Here is a 16,317-nt window from a genome sequence, read left to right on the forward strand (position 1 = left end):
GAGGGAGGGAGGGAGGGAGGGAGGGAGGGAGGGAGGGAGGGAGGGAGGGGTAGGGGAAAGAAAGGAAAGAGGAAAGGAAGGGGAAAGGAAGTAAAGGGAAGGGAAATCAAGCAAGGAAAGCAAGCGAGCCAGCAAGACAATTATCAGACTATCTTCCCAAGCGGCTCCCCCATTTCTGGCTGCTGTGAAGCAGAATTCAGGCTTCTCCACGTGCTCCCTCGCCTTTGGCAGCGTCCGTGTACTGAATTCTGCCCATTCCAGTGGGTGTCCAGTGGCGTCTCACTGTTGTGGCGCTTCCACGTGTCTGTGATTACTGGTGTGCTCCAGCGTGCCACCGTGTTGAATATGCAATGGTGATGTGATTGAATGTGACGTTCTCGCTCATGCATTCATTTAACCTCTATTATCATCTCCTCTGGTAACATGTATCAGAGTGGAATGTGTAGCCTAGAAAGTATTGAATGTGAGATTTTATATAAATTCCTGTCTCCTTGGATTGCAAAACACTTCCATGCTGTGATCCTTGCAGTCACATAAGCAGTAGCTAATTTCCTGAGCTAACAACAGCACAAAATACCTCTCCTTTACTCTATCATGCAGAGTAACTATCTTCATTTTAATTGGTCCTTTTTATGGATCAGCCTGTCTTCTTCTTCATCCATTGTTTTCGTTGTGGTGGTTGGAGTGGGAGACTTGTCTCACGTACATCTTAATTCAGTTGTGTTGTACCGGAAGCTAATTTAACCGCACGTTATGATGTAACAAATGAAACTGCTCAACATTTTGTTGTGAATCCTGAATTCTTATCCTTCTTGGAAAGATGCTCCTACTTTAAGATGGTAAAGTTATTCTCCTGAAATGTCTTTTAGTATTTTACAGTTTCTTCTTTATTTCCCGTCCTTTATTTTCCCTTCCTTCACATTTAAATCTTTGATTCATCTGGAAGTTATTTGCTCATAAAAGTTTCAGGTTTCTTTCCCGCAAACATTTAGTCAGTAATCGAGTGTTATTTATTGGAAAGTCAACTTATCTTCTGAACAATTTGAAATGCCATCTTTGTCAGATTCTGAACAACCGCATATTTTGGGGTCTATTTCTGGCTACTTGATTCGATTCATTTCAGACTATTTCTGTGCCTTCTGTGTGGGCTCTATTTTAGATACTATAATTTATATGTTTTAATATCGAGCAGAACATCAACGCTTAAAGTTCCCCTTTATTAAGGAACTCTTACACATTTTCTTGGCTCTCTTTTACATGGCTTAATGCTTACAATTCGGCTCAAACTATTTCAAGTTCTTAATTTTCATTCTAACTGGAGTAAAATCCACAGGTAACACTGATTATTCCGAGGGAAGTGAGGAGGCGAACGGTCTTACAATGTTGAGACTTTGTAATCAAGAACGTGCTATTGAGATATGAATACTCATTCCAGCTGGAGCCGCCTTGGCGTTGTGGTGGTGGATGATGGGACCTTCTGGAAGCTCCAGAGGTGAAGCTCACCCCCTCCCCCAGGTGATGGGCGCTCCTGAATTCCTACAGGCAGAGGGGACTTGAACCGCGGGCTCCTGGGCCTGCAAGACCTGTCCCCCTTCAACCCTCCCTTAGAGTTGACCTGGTTTGTCTCGTGGCTCAGTTTCCCGGCTGCATGAAGCAGGGGCTGCGTGTCTCCACTCGCAGCCCCTGGCTTCCTAACAGACCCGGCACTCAGCCTCTTCCACTGCGGCTGCTCTGTATCTCATGGTGGAGTTCCCACGTAACTATGTGTATCTTCATCAAGGAAATCGCACGTCATGCACTGAGGCTTGGCCTCAGGGCCTGAGCACTGACCCTGACTTCTTTTTGCTCTACCTCTTGAGCCACAGCGCCACTTCCACCTTTTTCTGTTTTTATGGTGCTAAGGAATCGAACCCAGGGGCTTTGTGCATGCCAGGCAAGCACTCTACCACTAAGCCACATTCGCAGCCGAGGCCAGGAATTCAAAACACTTAAGCTTAAAGCAAATACAGGAGCTATTCATTTATTTCCCTTGAGATTAAAGGACCAAAGTCATTTTGGGGGAAAATGAGGCCTGGTAAAGGCAGCTCCAAAACAGGAGTTAGAAACCTAGAAGCACTGTCTGCTTCAAAGAGAGACCACGGGGTGCACTCCTTCCGGAGAGCTGCGTTTCTCACCCCACGAATTAAGATTTGCCTGGCAACATGTAGCCCTTCCTGAGAGAAAGGCCCTCCCTATACAATGCACACAGCCTGGATGGTAAACAAGAGCCAGAAACTTAGAAAGTGTAATAATACCAGCAAGGGTGATTGAGAGCAAAGATCAACTCCTACCTTCTCCTATGGCTGTCAGACCCTCTGCCTGTACCACAGAAATCTCCTGCCTGGCAGCCAAGAGCTGTGTGTCTCTCCCTCCAGAGCGCCCGCTCCGTTAGAGAGAGTCTCCTTTTTGCTCATCTGTCTGCTTTCTGCTCGCTCTCTCGCTCTCTCGCTTGCTCACGCAATAAAGATCTTCCAGGTTTCCTTACCGTTATGACTTGTCCAGAAATTCTCATTCTGCTATCGAAATCAAGGACCCTAAGCAAAGGGTGCCTGCTTTTGGAGGGAAACTCACAAAACCTCACCTGCATCCAGCGAAATGGTTCAATTATTTTTACTAATGTATCATTCGGAACTTTGCGTCTGCAGGGGGGAGAGAGAGAGTAAAAGGAGAACTGGAAGAAGAAAGGAAAACGGAATAGGTAAAAGCAGGAGGGAAGTTTCAGCGACAGTACTTACGGAGAGTCTTAGAAGACTGGTCTTGGGGTTCAGTTGGTTTATCACATGTCACGTGCCCTTAGAAATTATTTTGATGGAGGGAGGGTGGTGTTCAAAGTCCGCTTGGTGTTGCCTTTGGTGAGTAGTTAGTTTAGATCAGAGTCCAGAAAGCCTTCATTGTCTCCTCGTTACGTAGGATTTGTTCGATTGCGAGTCTCAGCCATGGTTTCCAGCGGAGACTCAAGGCCGGGCCTTGTCAGTGACACAAGCCGCGCTGGCAGAGTAAGAATTCAGACGCCACACTCCACTACGGAGCAAAGAATTAAACCAGCCGCCTTCTATACGTTTTCAAGTTAAAATTACAAATACACTGAAATACATTTTTCAACTGCGTTAGCTTTTTTTCTACAAATGCTATTGAGTGTATCTGTATAGAGTTAAAGAGAGGAAAACCAACAAAAACTGATTCTGTATTACCTCAGCTTCAAAAAACGACATGTAAATAGCTCAATCTTCTCCCCCACAATCGAATATAAAATCCCACGTCTGTTCTTACGTTATTCCTGAGGAAAAGCATCTTCCGTGCCTGACCTGAGCTCCGTGCTTCCTTAGGCAACCACAGACGGCTCGGCTGAGTTTGGAGTCGCGCTGGATTCCGTGGCGGGTTCTTCGCGGCTCTGAGGAGGTGCTCCGTCGAGGCCCAGCTCCCGAGCTTGGAGTTCTCACCGAGTCGCCTTTAACAACGATCTGCAAGCCAAGAAGGGCCAGGGGTTGCGGACTCCTCGTGGGGAAAACACGGCCCGAGCGCTTAACACGGCACGTGGGAACAGGGCCACTCTCCTTTCTCCCGGGCGTGGACGGCTTCAGGAAGCAGACGCGCTCCGACCCAGTTCTCCACGTCAGTGATGTCTGAAGGTGCAAGCCGGTTCGCCCGCGGGAAGCGTGTTTGCGTAGATGTGCGTTCCAGCTGCGTCGCAGTCTGTATTTCTAAACTTCCCGTGCCTCCTCCAGCTCCAGGCCTTCTGCGCTCACGCTTGGCTTGCTGAGATGCATGGAACTCAGAAACCATTCGGTCCACCAGGGAGGACACCCTCCCCCCCACATCCTTCCAGGTTTAGCCTCTTGAAAGTTAGGGGCACTTGCAAAGAAAACCATGACCTCTTAGTAACGACATCTATAAAGTGGCTTGATGAAGAAAAGTATCATAACCGGAATTCAGCCTCGTCAGAGATATGGACCTTTGGTAACAACAACAAGCCTGGCTCTCTTTTGTCGTGCTAGTTAGTGGGGTTCACCTCAGGGCCTGGACGGTGGTGTCTCTCAGAGCTGGGACTCTACCACTCGCGCCTCAACTTTCCTCCCGTGGCCTGGGAGACCTGCATTTCACCACCACCCCCCGTCGGCTCTGGGCCCGGTGCCCAGGCACAGAGAGATCAGAAGGTCTTGCACACACGTGCGGTTCCTGTTTAAATGTCCAAGAAGAAAAATATGTGCTAAGTTCGCTGATATAGGCATGAAAAGCTTAGGCTATGGAAGAAAAGAAAAGGGCGCCACGTATGTTTTGAAATGATCATTTGTTCTAGAGCATCTGGTACACTTAATCTTCCAGGTGAACAATTCCCTTCCCTGTGAACAATGGCCGCTTCCCAAAGGCCACCGAGGGACACGTATTTAAAAAGCAACATCAAGGGCACAAGCCCCAAACACTTCCCAGAGGTCAGGACAGAAAGAACGCCAGAGGAAGGGGAATCCAATCGAACGAAACGAGGGCGCAATGCTAACAAAAACCAAAGGCGGCTTTCGCTTCTACTTTTAATTTTGTGGGTGAAAAGTTAAAACCTTGAAAATAAGAAAGGGCCAAATAAAGTCATCAGACCAGCGTGGCTTAGTCCTTTCTCTGAGGCTGCTTGTGAAGGAGCAGAGCAGACGGCCATTTGGCAAGCGATAGATAAATACAAGCACACAGCAGGTCCTTGATTCTTGCCTTAAGTGGCGAAATGCGGGGTGAAGACAGGCCTGGGAGGGCTGGGCTTGGTAAACAAGGCCGCTGGTATTTTTCTTCTTTGTTGGTTTCTAAACACACATCTTGCTTAGCACGAGGTGCTGGGTTGGGACACAGAACCGCGGTTCCCCCCCCACCCCCCGGTTGTCACGAGAACTGAAGCCTTGCAGACAGTGTCTTTCCATCTCTTCAGAAGAGGACGGAGTCTACGGAGAGCCGCGTGCATGAAAGTGTAACTAACTAAGCCCTTTGAGAACGAGGGCCACGCCACGGGCCGGGCAGCCAGCCCTGTGGGGTGCTGGAGCGTACAGCACCGGGACACTTGGCAGCACATTTAGGGTTGGTGTATTTTTGGGGGGGGGAGGGCAGGAGGCAGGAAAGTTACAGGCGCGGGTGGGCACAGTCGTGGAGCCAGGATTGGCGAGATGGATTGGGAGCCGCTCCGTGGGGGGTCTGCAGCGTATGTGTTTTTACATTTTGTAACGGATCCAAAATTGCATCGAGTGTTTCTTTTCTTCCTAAACGGGCACTGGCACGTGGTGACGCTCTTGCAGCTCCGGTCTGGATGGGCATCAGCAAAGCCCAGAACGCTAAGGAAGAACGCGTGTCTGGCTCCAAGACATTTTAAAACGCATTTATTTGACTTTACATCATCATCAAAGCAGATTCTTTAAACGGAGGCCTAGTCTTGCTTTATTTATTTATCCTTTCTTTTTTTTAACTATTACTATTTTAACCCTAGGACTAAAATTAGAAACCAAAGCCTTGGATTTAAACCATGCCAAGGTCTGGAGGCGATGGTGCTAACCTTTCCAGCGGTTTCCCCGCTGGGTTGAGTCCGGCGGCCCCCGAGGGCTGGAGCGGCGGGGCTGGCGGCTGTGGGGGAGGAAGCCACGAGGAGGGAGAAGGAGACTTCTGGATGGAGCACGGTGAACGCCCAGCCCACAACCTGTGAGTTCAGCTACTCAGCAGCCGGCAGCGGAGCCAGGCACGGGGGCTTAAGCGCTAACCCTCGTCGCGGGAGGCTGAGGTCTGAGGACCGTGCTTTGAAGCCGGCCCGGGCAGGAGCCTCGGGGAGACTCTGGTCTCCTATTCACTCAGAAGCAGAGCCGCGGCGCAGGTGGTCGAGAGAGGAGAGGAGGGGGCCGGGCCCTGGGCTCAAGGACCGGCCTCGCTGCAAAAGCGCAAACCAGCCAGCAGACAGCTACACATTGACTTAAGAAGGCCAACGTATCCAAGTGAAGCTAGCACTGTGAGGTTTCAAAACCATGAGATTTCACTATAAAAATGCAATACATTTTAATAAAATTTAAAAAATCCCTATTTTTCATTTCCACCGCTAGGCATCTTTTCCTTTGCCAATGTAAACATTCAGTCCTGTGTTCTCTGTGTCTTACAGCTTGACCTCCACACGCCATGGGAAGTATTTAATGTCGCGTTGGGGGGCGGTGGTGTCGAACGTCGGCCTCGAACTCAAGGCCTGATCCCCTGTACCTGAGGTTTTGTGCTCAAGGCTAGCATTCTGCCACTTTGAACCACAGCTCCACTTCTATGTATTTATTTATTTTCTGAGTGGTTAACTGGAGAGAAGCGACTCACGGGATTTTCCTGCCCGGGCTGGCTTAGAACCGCGATCCTCAGATCTCAGCCTCCTGAATAGCTAGGATTTTAGGCATGAGCCATTGGCGCCCAGCCAGTATTTAATATTTTTAAACATGCCTCAAATTCTACGAGCAACGGCGGTGAGTATCGGATGGTCCGGAAACAGACTGTAACGCAAAGAAAAGAAAAAAAGACGACATTGCAGGTAAATGACTCTTTGTTGGGCAAAGTTCTACCGTGTACATGTTATATCCCATGGCAGTTAATCGTTTGCCTTTTCTGCTTCTTGCCGATGTTCTTTCACCTGAGAGGAGCAGCTGGCTTTGACCTGAGCACAGCACAGGTTCGGACCCCAGTAGTGGCAGGCGCCATCTTTGATGGGAGAACCAGGCAAAGTGTTTTGGTCCCTGTTGGTCTGGGCCACATCCGCGTGCCCATACTCCGGGTAGACTCTCTGTTTTTCCATCCATGTCACGCCTCGGTACTTGTCATGTGGGTGGTCACCACTAAGGCGTGCGTCCTACGAGGATCAAGGGCTCTGTTGACCTTGATGGTCCTTGGAACTCTGCAAGGGGCAGAGAGGGCGAATGGCCTAGACTAGCGGGCTGGATGGAGGCACGCAGGGCTCTAGCAGCCCAGAGGAGGCCCCCGTGTGCACTCTTCCCAGTGCTTCCGATCCACGCTTTCACATCTCCCTCCAAAGCGCTGGGAAGGGAAGGGGTCAGACGCAGACAGACATGCAAACGGCAAGTAGCTTGCTCAGGTGCGTGAGTATCACAGGCCACATTGTTTTTACAGGAGGGTTTGTTTGAACTCAGGGTAGTAAACATGCCAATCTGCTGAACATTATCAGCCATTCGGGAAAGGCAAGCCAAAGCCATACATGGAAAATGACACATGCAGCAAGCGGCTTTAATTTAAAACGGATTACCAATATTCAGGGTTGCGGTGAGGGTGGAACAAATGGGAGTTGCAACCACTTCGGGACACGTATGTGCCATAAATTAAGCTTGAAACAATTCTTATTCTACGAGCTAACCTTTCATCTCTAGATATATAACCTACAGAAGTGAAGCCATAAGTACACTACAGCACAAGGACAAAAATGAGTATAGCAGTCTTGTTTGTAATAGTCCCAAACTGGGAATAATTTAATTGATAGTAGTACAATGAATACACCTATCAATAATGTTACCTATCTACCTACTTATCAATTGTGCGTGTGTGTGTGCGTGTGTGTACTCGGCGATAAGAATCCCATGGACTTTCCTGCCCTGGCTGGTGTCAAGTTGCGATCCTTGGATCTTAGCCTCTGAGTAGCGAGGATAAAAGCTGTGAGCCACCAGCACCTGGCTTACAAACAAATACATTTCTACCAAAAAAAAAAAATGTATTGCCGTTGCTTAGCAACGAAAATGAAGGACCCACTTGGAACAATACAATAATAAATACAACATGATATTGCAAACACAAAAGACGGGGTCTACTTTATAAAGCTCCGTCGCCAGCAGACTGGTGCTAGGACGTGGCTGACTGTGGTACTCAGGAGCCCTGACCCGTTGGGATGTACGCTGGGGTAGAGTCCCCTGCGTGGAGTCTATCGGGAAGTACAATTCTGCCATACAGTTCTGCCCTGGGTAAGCATTAAATACTGTCATTCAAAGTTGGGATCCAGGGTGTTGGAACAGAAGGCAGAGGAGGGAGGACAAACTTGCGCGAGCACTTAGCACGACGGACACCAGCTTGGAGAGGCCCAGGCTCTTTGCAGAGGTGGGTGCATCACTTTGCTTTTCCCCCGTGACCGACATCCACGGCTCGTGGTCGTTTTGTTACTGCCCTATCACCTATCGATGAGTAGCTCTGCAGCCAGCACACTTTTCCTCTCGTTTGGGTTTTGTTTTTGTTCTTTGTTTGTTGAGTGGTACTGAGGTTTGAAAGCAGAGCCCCATGCCTGCCAGGCCCTTGCTCCACCCCCGAGACACGCCCCGAGTCCTGCTTCTCATTCGTTATTTTTTAGATAAATAATCTGGCTTCCTTCACAGGTGCATGCCGGATGGTTATCCACCTATTTTGGGCTTTCTGCTGTTGCTGGGATGACAGGCTTTTGCAATTACACCTAGCATTTTTCCACGGATGATCTAGAATCCTGTGGGCTTTTCTGTCAGGCTGGCTTAGAACTCCAGTTCTCTGAATTTATCCTTGCAAGTAGCGAGGACTAGAAGGCGTGAGCCACTGGCATTCAGTCCAACATTGACGCAATTCAACAGACTGCAGGACTAAGAAAGCATTTTAAAGCAGAAGATGCTCTTTTCCTCTTGCCCCTGGTTACCACTGTTCTATTCTTTGTTTCCATGTATATGACTGCTTTAAATTCCACATATAAATGAGCTCAGGCAGTATTTTTCTGTCTGTATGCAGCTTGTTTCATTAGCATGATGTCTTCCAATTTCAACCATGTTGTTGCAAACGGCATGGTCTTTTCAAGGCTGAATACCACTCACTCATACACTCTATGCATTCATCTATGTGTGTACATATATATATATATATATACAGGTGTATACATGTATGTGTATAGGTGCATATATGTGCATATACATAGAGACACACATATCACAATTTCCTTATCCTCACCACTCTTAATGGGCACTTACATCATTTCCATGCCTTGGTTATTGGGAGTAGTACTTTAATAAGCACCTAGCGTAGAAATCTCTACCAGGTATTGATTTCACTTCCTTTGGATATTGTGACCAGAACAGAAATGTTCAAGGCACACAGTAGTTCTACTTTTAATTTGGCGAAGGGGAACATAAATGGACATCATAATTTATATTTTCACCAGTGTATGGATTCCTTTTTCGCTGTAAACTTGCTAACACTTACCACCTACCTTTTACCATGGCTGGCACTCTACCACTTGAGCCAGGGACTCACCTTCTTGACGAGGTGTTACCTAATTAGGCTTAGATTTGTCTTTATCTGCTGATTGATGATGTTGAGTTCCTTTTCGTGGCTTCTTTGGGACATGTGTTTTTCAGATCCTTTGCCATTTTAATTGTATTTAAATGTCATTTATAATAGATTGCAGCTTAAATGTCATGTAAATTCAATAGCAATTGAACTATAAGTTCTTCATACGTTTTGGAAATGAATCCCTATCACATAAATGTTTTCTCCCCGTTTGTAGATGATCTTTTATTTTGTTGAATACTTCCTTTGCTGTGCAAAAGATTTTTAGCATGATATGCATCTGCTTTTACTTACTTATCTATTTTTTATGCTTTTTGTTGCCTGTGTTTTTGACATGCTAACCAAAGAGTTACTGCCAAGACCAATGTCGAAGAGCTTTTCTTTCATGCTTCTTTTTATATGTATTGTAATTTTAGGTCCTATGTCTTGGTGTTTACTCCAGTTTGAGTTGATTTTCATGCATGGTATAAGAAGGGTCCATTTTGTTTTTTTATGTGGATATCCAGGTTTCCCAACGATTTTTCTCTTTTTTCCCCTCCTTTTCCTTCTTTATATTCTTGAGTCCGAGTCTTGCTCTGTGTCTCAGGCTGTGCTCAGCATTAGAGGCCTCCTTCCTCAGCATCCTGAATTCTGGGGTTACAGAGCTTTGTCACCGTCCCCACTCCAGGAGCACTTCCTGAAGACCAAGTCCTTTCCCAGCTGTGTCTTCTTAGTGCCCCTTTCAAAAACTCGCTGACTCTATACAGTTTGATTTATTTCTTGACTCTTTGGTTGGTTCCACTAATGGATTCATTTCTTTTCATATAGTCAAAAATTCTAAAGGTTAAGAAATAGATTAGTTAAAAAGCTTGAAACTATTCAAATGGGATTAATTATATTTTGGGCTCAGAGGTAAGAAATTGGAGTGATAATTAGACCAGCATCAATGTTTTGCAAATCATCCAAGTGGTAAAATACAGCAAATTAATACCAGTACTACTTATATAAATTTTCATATACAAGCAAACCTTTAAGTCAAGAATGACGTTCCAGAATATTCATAATTAAGTGGTAATAAAAAAATCTTAATTTAAAATACGTTGTGATTACATCACTTGAGAACATTGAGCTACCATGGAAAGACATAAATTTTCACTAACGTTAAGATATAATCTCAAAATGATTTATAACGGACTAAAGGAGAAATAGGAGATTGTGTCTATAAGCTGTCCGTGTGAAGGCAGACATCGCGGGGAAGGAAGAAGGTCAGAGAGGTAATGAGTAAAGGAGGGGAGGGAGACAATGCAAGAAAGGGAAATAGTCAATCCAAACCCTGCCGTCTCACTAGCTCGAACACACTCTTCAAGTGATAGAATAAGGGTCAAACATGTTTGTTTTTTTTTAATCTAGGGAAAAAAACAACACAAAAGAACCTGAAACTAGTTGAAAAACGTGTAGATGTGTGTGCACAAGCAACAACGTCTCCATGTAAAGCCGTGTAACTCTGTTGATAATGTCACATAATCAAACACAGGAAAGCAATGAGTGGACAGGGCAACAAGGGCTGAGGGTGTAGAGAGAGGCAGGCTTGGTAAAGATGATGTTGTGAGAGACATTCCTCTGGCAGCCTTCAACAGACCACACGTGGTCACGTACCACCCCAACAGGCCAGTCAGAGACGGAAGAGAAAACGCAACGGAAGCCAGGCATGGGGCCACGCCTGTAATCTTAGCTACTCAGGAGGCTGAGATTTGAAGATCATGATTTGAAGCCAGCCCGAGCCAGAAAGTCTGTGTGATTCTTATCTCCAATCAACCATCAAAAACCTGCAATTGGAGCTGTCTCTGAAGCAGTAGAGTGCTAGCCTTGAGCCAAAAAAAAGCTCAGGGGAAATACCAAGGCCATGAGTTCAAGACCCAGGACTGGGTCTTGAATAAATTTTTAGTGTAGCCATTAGACAGCGAGAGTGATCCAACTCCTCCCTAAAAACTTCTTTTCAAATGGTATTTCCACAGGTTTGGGTCAGCGACCTTACATTATGTATCTAAAACCAAACAACTAGTAAACATAAAAAGGTCTAAAATAGACCTCTCAGTGGATCACAATAGCTCAACAGCTATGTATATATGATCATATGAGACAAGGATAAGCAAACTCTATTGTTGACGTTACATTTAAAGTTCTAGGCGAATTTCCTTTTGCGTATGCTATGTGGTTACTGTACATGATTTTGGTACACTGGGTATTGTATATATGCCTACCTGATCTAGGGAAAGGAAAGAAAAACGAAAGTGTAAGATATCACAAGAAATGTACTCACTGCCCTATTATGTAACTGTACCCCTTTTGCATAACACCTTGTCAACAAAATTTAATTAATAAAAAAAGAAAGAAATATTCGGCTAGAAGTTACACACTAACAGTACCTAAGGATAGTGTCTGAAATGTTAATGGTAGAGTGAAGTCTTCACTGGTGGATCCTTTTGTGGTTACTTTGCTTTCCAGTTTGCTGAGCTCAGAACCCAGGACGATTTTGTTCTTTGATTGGTAGTTGCTAGCTCCTTCCCTGTGTGCAGTTGCTTTGAGATGGGAGCTGTCAACCATCCAGCCAGACTCTCATGGTAGCCTGGTGACTTGGAACATTTCACTGAGGGCTTCAGGAAATTCCGCTCTAGCTGCAAGAATTGCGGCGGAGGCTGCTGAGGCTACAGTTCCTGCTTTCAGAGACCTAGCTCCAGTTCCAAGGGCTCCAGACAAGCTAGATTGGGTTTAGATGGCTTCACTCCCGGCAACACAAGCTTCAGCCGGCTCTGGCGACCCTGCTCACCCGGAAGCTCTTCTCACTCAGGCTGGAGGAGAGTATTTCCTCCACTGACTCGACTAGAAGCTAGTGAGTAGTGCCACAGGAGGCTTGTGATTGGTGGAACTGGAAGCGGTGCTGTCCTGGGTACACACTACAATCCCCCATTCGCATGCCATACCCACGCCACACCGTCTCCGCATCTACAATCTACCAGTGGCTCTCCGACACTTTCTGTAGGAGCTGGGGTGTCCCCCGTCCTGTGTTTCACCTTCTGATGTTGCAACAATAAGCACAATAAAAGATTTCTCTGAAGTGGACTTGCCTGCTTGTGGTCTTGCTTTTCTTTACTCGTAGCTGGAGTGGGCGGAACTGGTAACTCGGGACGGAGGTGGCAGCCACTGTAGTGACAGCAATGGTGGTGGCCCGGCCGTATTAGAAGTAGCAGTGGTCAGCTAATGAGCTCCAGAAAGCAAACAGAGAGAAAAGCCGAAGCGAGTAGACAGAGTTGATATGAAGGATGGCAGAGTATGGAGAAGGAAGAGAGCTAAGACTACATAAAAGGTGGAAGCCTAAAAAGAACCAAAGACGTAAGGCTTCCAATCCAGTGGTGGAAGCGTTCCCAAGGGCTGTGAATCTTTAAGGGCCCAGGGTCTCGACACCCAAGGCCTCCCGTAGCAATAGCCACTGCTGGAGGCCAAGAGTCGCAAGCAACACACAGGGCGTGAGAGCTGCAGTGCCAGCGAGTGTCCGCTGCTGATGCTGTTAAGAGCTGAGGGTTACGTTAGCTGCCGAGGGCCTGGCAGTCAGAGCCCAGAGCGGGAAGCCTTTGAGTGTGTCCACCCAGCCCAGTGCCCGGGACTGCCCTGGGCATCTCCTAGCCTATTCAGGGTTTCCTCCGAGCAGAGCCAAAGGGCCCCACTGGCTGATTGGGAACAGCAAGACTGACCTGGAAGGCAGTCAGTCCAGAATATTGCCCTCCTCACCAGGTCAATGGCTCAAGGATTATCTACGGGAAGGAAAATATCAGTGAGCCAAGATGTGTGTGTACGTACGGCAGTCTGGGTCAGGCTCTGGGTACCGCACCGAAGAGGGGCTTGTGCGCGCTGCAGGTCTCGTTCTCTTGGCAAACTGGCACCAGGATTTAGGAAGCAATTATTGCTCCCAGTGTGAGCTGAAGTTGGGAAGGAAAAGAACAGCTTGGAGAGAACAGGTTAGAAGGACAACATGGCATCCGTCAGGACAACGACTAGGTGCTTCTTTAAATGACCCAATTTTTAAGGGGCCCTTGTTATACTAATGTGAAGATTGGCTATACATGTTTGTACCCCGTTTGGAAAGCAGCAGTTTCACAGAGCTCTTTTTTTGGAAAAGGTATATTATAGGCGTAAGCTACATGGTGGCTCGGTGGAGCGGTAAGCGGGTGGAGGGTAAGAGGGCTCAGGTTGATATGGGCTACATAGTGAAGCCATTTCTCAAAAGTAAGAGATGATGAGCCAAAATGGAATTTGAAGAAAAACAATCATAGAGACTACCAAATGCCTTTCCATGCACCTTCTTTGATATTAGGGAGGAAGGAATTAGAATCATCTACATGCTTTCATTTACGGGAATAAAGAATTAGGATTACACTCAGGTCTCATTTCAGGAAAGCATGGATGGAAGGAAAGAAGGGAGGGAGGGGTGGAGGGAGGGATGGAGGGAAGGAAGGAAGACACCCCAAGCGTGTCCACACAAGCCTGTGTGGTCTTCACCCGTGTTCCTGCCTTGGGTGCCGCCACACTCTTGTAAGAAAGAGGGCAGAGGTTATCACAATAGTGCAAGCATTTGCACACTGTGTACATTAACTCTCTCCAGCATCTGAGAGAGTACCACAGTATAATTTAATGAACTCTCTTGGATTTTGTACTTTGGGTATTTAGTTGGATACACAAAAAGAATATAAATTGTATATATAGTAGTTAAACTGGGTTTGTCATGGAACTTATCTGAATAGTCTGAAATAAAAAAAAATCCAAGAACAGGTCAAATTCAATTTTCAAAATAATCCCAGTGCTCAACTACCAATTGTACTTTTCCAAGGGTGAGCCAGATGCTACAAAAATTATTTAAAGGTATTTTTCTTCTATAAAGCTTACTTCTTACATATTATGAAGAATGGTGTATTAATGATTCATACTCGGGTGGAACAATTCCAATTATCTAAGTAGGATTTATTCAATCAAAAATAAAATGTAAAGGGCTGGGACTGTGGCCAAGTGGTAGAATGCTCGCCTTGTATACATGAAGCCCTGGGTTCGATTCCTCAGCACCACATATATAGAAAACGGCCAGAAGCGGTGCTGTGGCTCAAGTGGCAGAGTGCTAGCCTTGAGCAAAAAGAAGCCAGGGACAGTGCTCAGGCCCTGAGTCCAAGGCCCAGGACTGGAAAAAAAAAAAAATAGGCCAAGGAAATGAATATCTTTAGGGGGGAAACCAAACAATCCAAAACCATGGCAGTGCTAGAACTCTCTGACAGCTTCAGTAGAAGGCGTCAGTGAGCCACCGGGAGCACCTCGGGCTACCAGGGCTCATGTACTAGAAGTGAAATCGTGAATGCGATTTCTGTGTGCTTTGGTTTGGTGGGGGCGGCTGTCAGTCCAGGGGCTTGAACTGGTGTCTGGGCTCTGTCCCTAAGCTTTTGTGCTCAAGGCTGGCACTCTTCCAGGTGAGCCTCAGCTCCACGCTCCACTTTATGTTGGTAAGCGATTGGAGATACCAGTCTTAGAGACTTACCTGCCTCACTGGCTTCAAACCACGATCCTCAGATCTCAGCCTTCTCAGTGGCCGGGATTACAGTCTGAGCCACCGGCCCTGGTTAATGGGATCTACATGAAAGACTTGCAAATCTCTCATCTCCATGACTGGTTTTTTTTTTTTCTTTTTATACTCAGAGCAGGTTAGCAGTCAAAACCTGGAGCGAGGGGCAGGGAGCGTGTGTTCCTCCTGGAATGAATGCAGGCCTGGCCAGGAGCTCATTTGGGGTGTGTGTGGGGGGGGGTGATTTGCCACATAATAACTTCCCGATAATGAGGACTGGGCTATTCGATTCCATACCAGCTGTCCCCACTGTTTCAATTCTCACATTGCAATTTTTCTAATGATCAAATTAGGAGCTAAAAATAGTGCTTATCTGTGTTGTTCTCGATGGACTTTCAGATGAAGCAAATTCTCTCATTCTCCGTGAGGCAGACAAGAAGTTATCCCTTCCACCTGCCTGCGGACCAGCCGGCAGGGGAGCAGGAATCCTGACTGAGGGGCGGCGGGGATAAGGAAAAGGAAAAATAAGGCAAGAGAAAAAAGACAAGAGACAAAGATGGGGTACGGGAGGTCTGCAGCCATAAGGTTGAACCTCAAGACTGCAGCAACAGTTTATTCTTAACTTCCAGCTTATATGCAGTTTTGGAACCAGAGAATAGCATAGGGTTGTTAAAATTTAAGAACACACAGGGCTTTGAAGTTGGCAAACATTTGATTATGGTAAACACAGGAAAAGGTAGATTAACATAGGAATCTACTCCGGCAGACATAGCAAGGTGCAGACAATGGCAAAGCAATTCCAGATAGTGGCGGTGAGCAAAGGTCCTTGCATCTGGTACATCCTAGCGATAACAGCACAGCCCGTGGTAAGGATGAATCTAGCTGCAAGTTTGGCTCCCGACATTCTGGCGACATCAGCACGGCCAGAGGTCAGGATGAGCTTAGCTGCTCGCTCAGCTCCCGACACACCTGCTCAGAGGATTCACAGCGTGGTGCGCTCTCAGGCACTGCTACCTGCGATGGAGCAAATTAAAGTGTACACCTCTGCTTTCCCCACATTTCCCCTTTGAATGAAAGAACAAGCCGCATCTTCGCGTGAGCCCTAGGATAATGAAAATGACCCCAGCATCCCATCCCAGCACTTACCTATGTGTGCTTTGCTAATTATAGAAGTGGGGAGAAGGAGCTAGTAAATACGATTGTTACCCGTCCCTTAATATGGATAGTAAGGTCAGAGGTGCTTGTCTAAGAAATATTTTCTTTCTTTCTTTCTCCTTCCTTCCTTCCTTCCTTCCTTCCTTCCTTCCTTCCTTCCTTCCTTCCTTCTTGCTCCTTTCTTTTCCTTCCTTCCTCTCTCTCTTTTTCTCTCTCCCTTTCTTTCTCTGTTTCTTTCTTCCTTTCTTTTCTTC

The sequence above is a fragment of the Perognathus longimembris genome, chromosome 5 (genome assembly GCF_023159225.1).
Source record: "Perognathus longimembris pacificus isolate PPM17 chromosome 5, ASM2315922v1, whole genome shotgun sequence".
Taxonomy (NCBI): domain Eukaryota; kingdom Metazoa; phylum Chordata; class Mammalia; order Rodentia; family Heteromyidae; genus Perognathus; species Perognathus longimembris.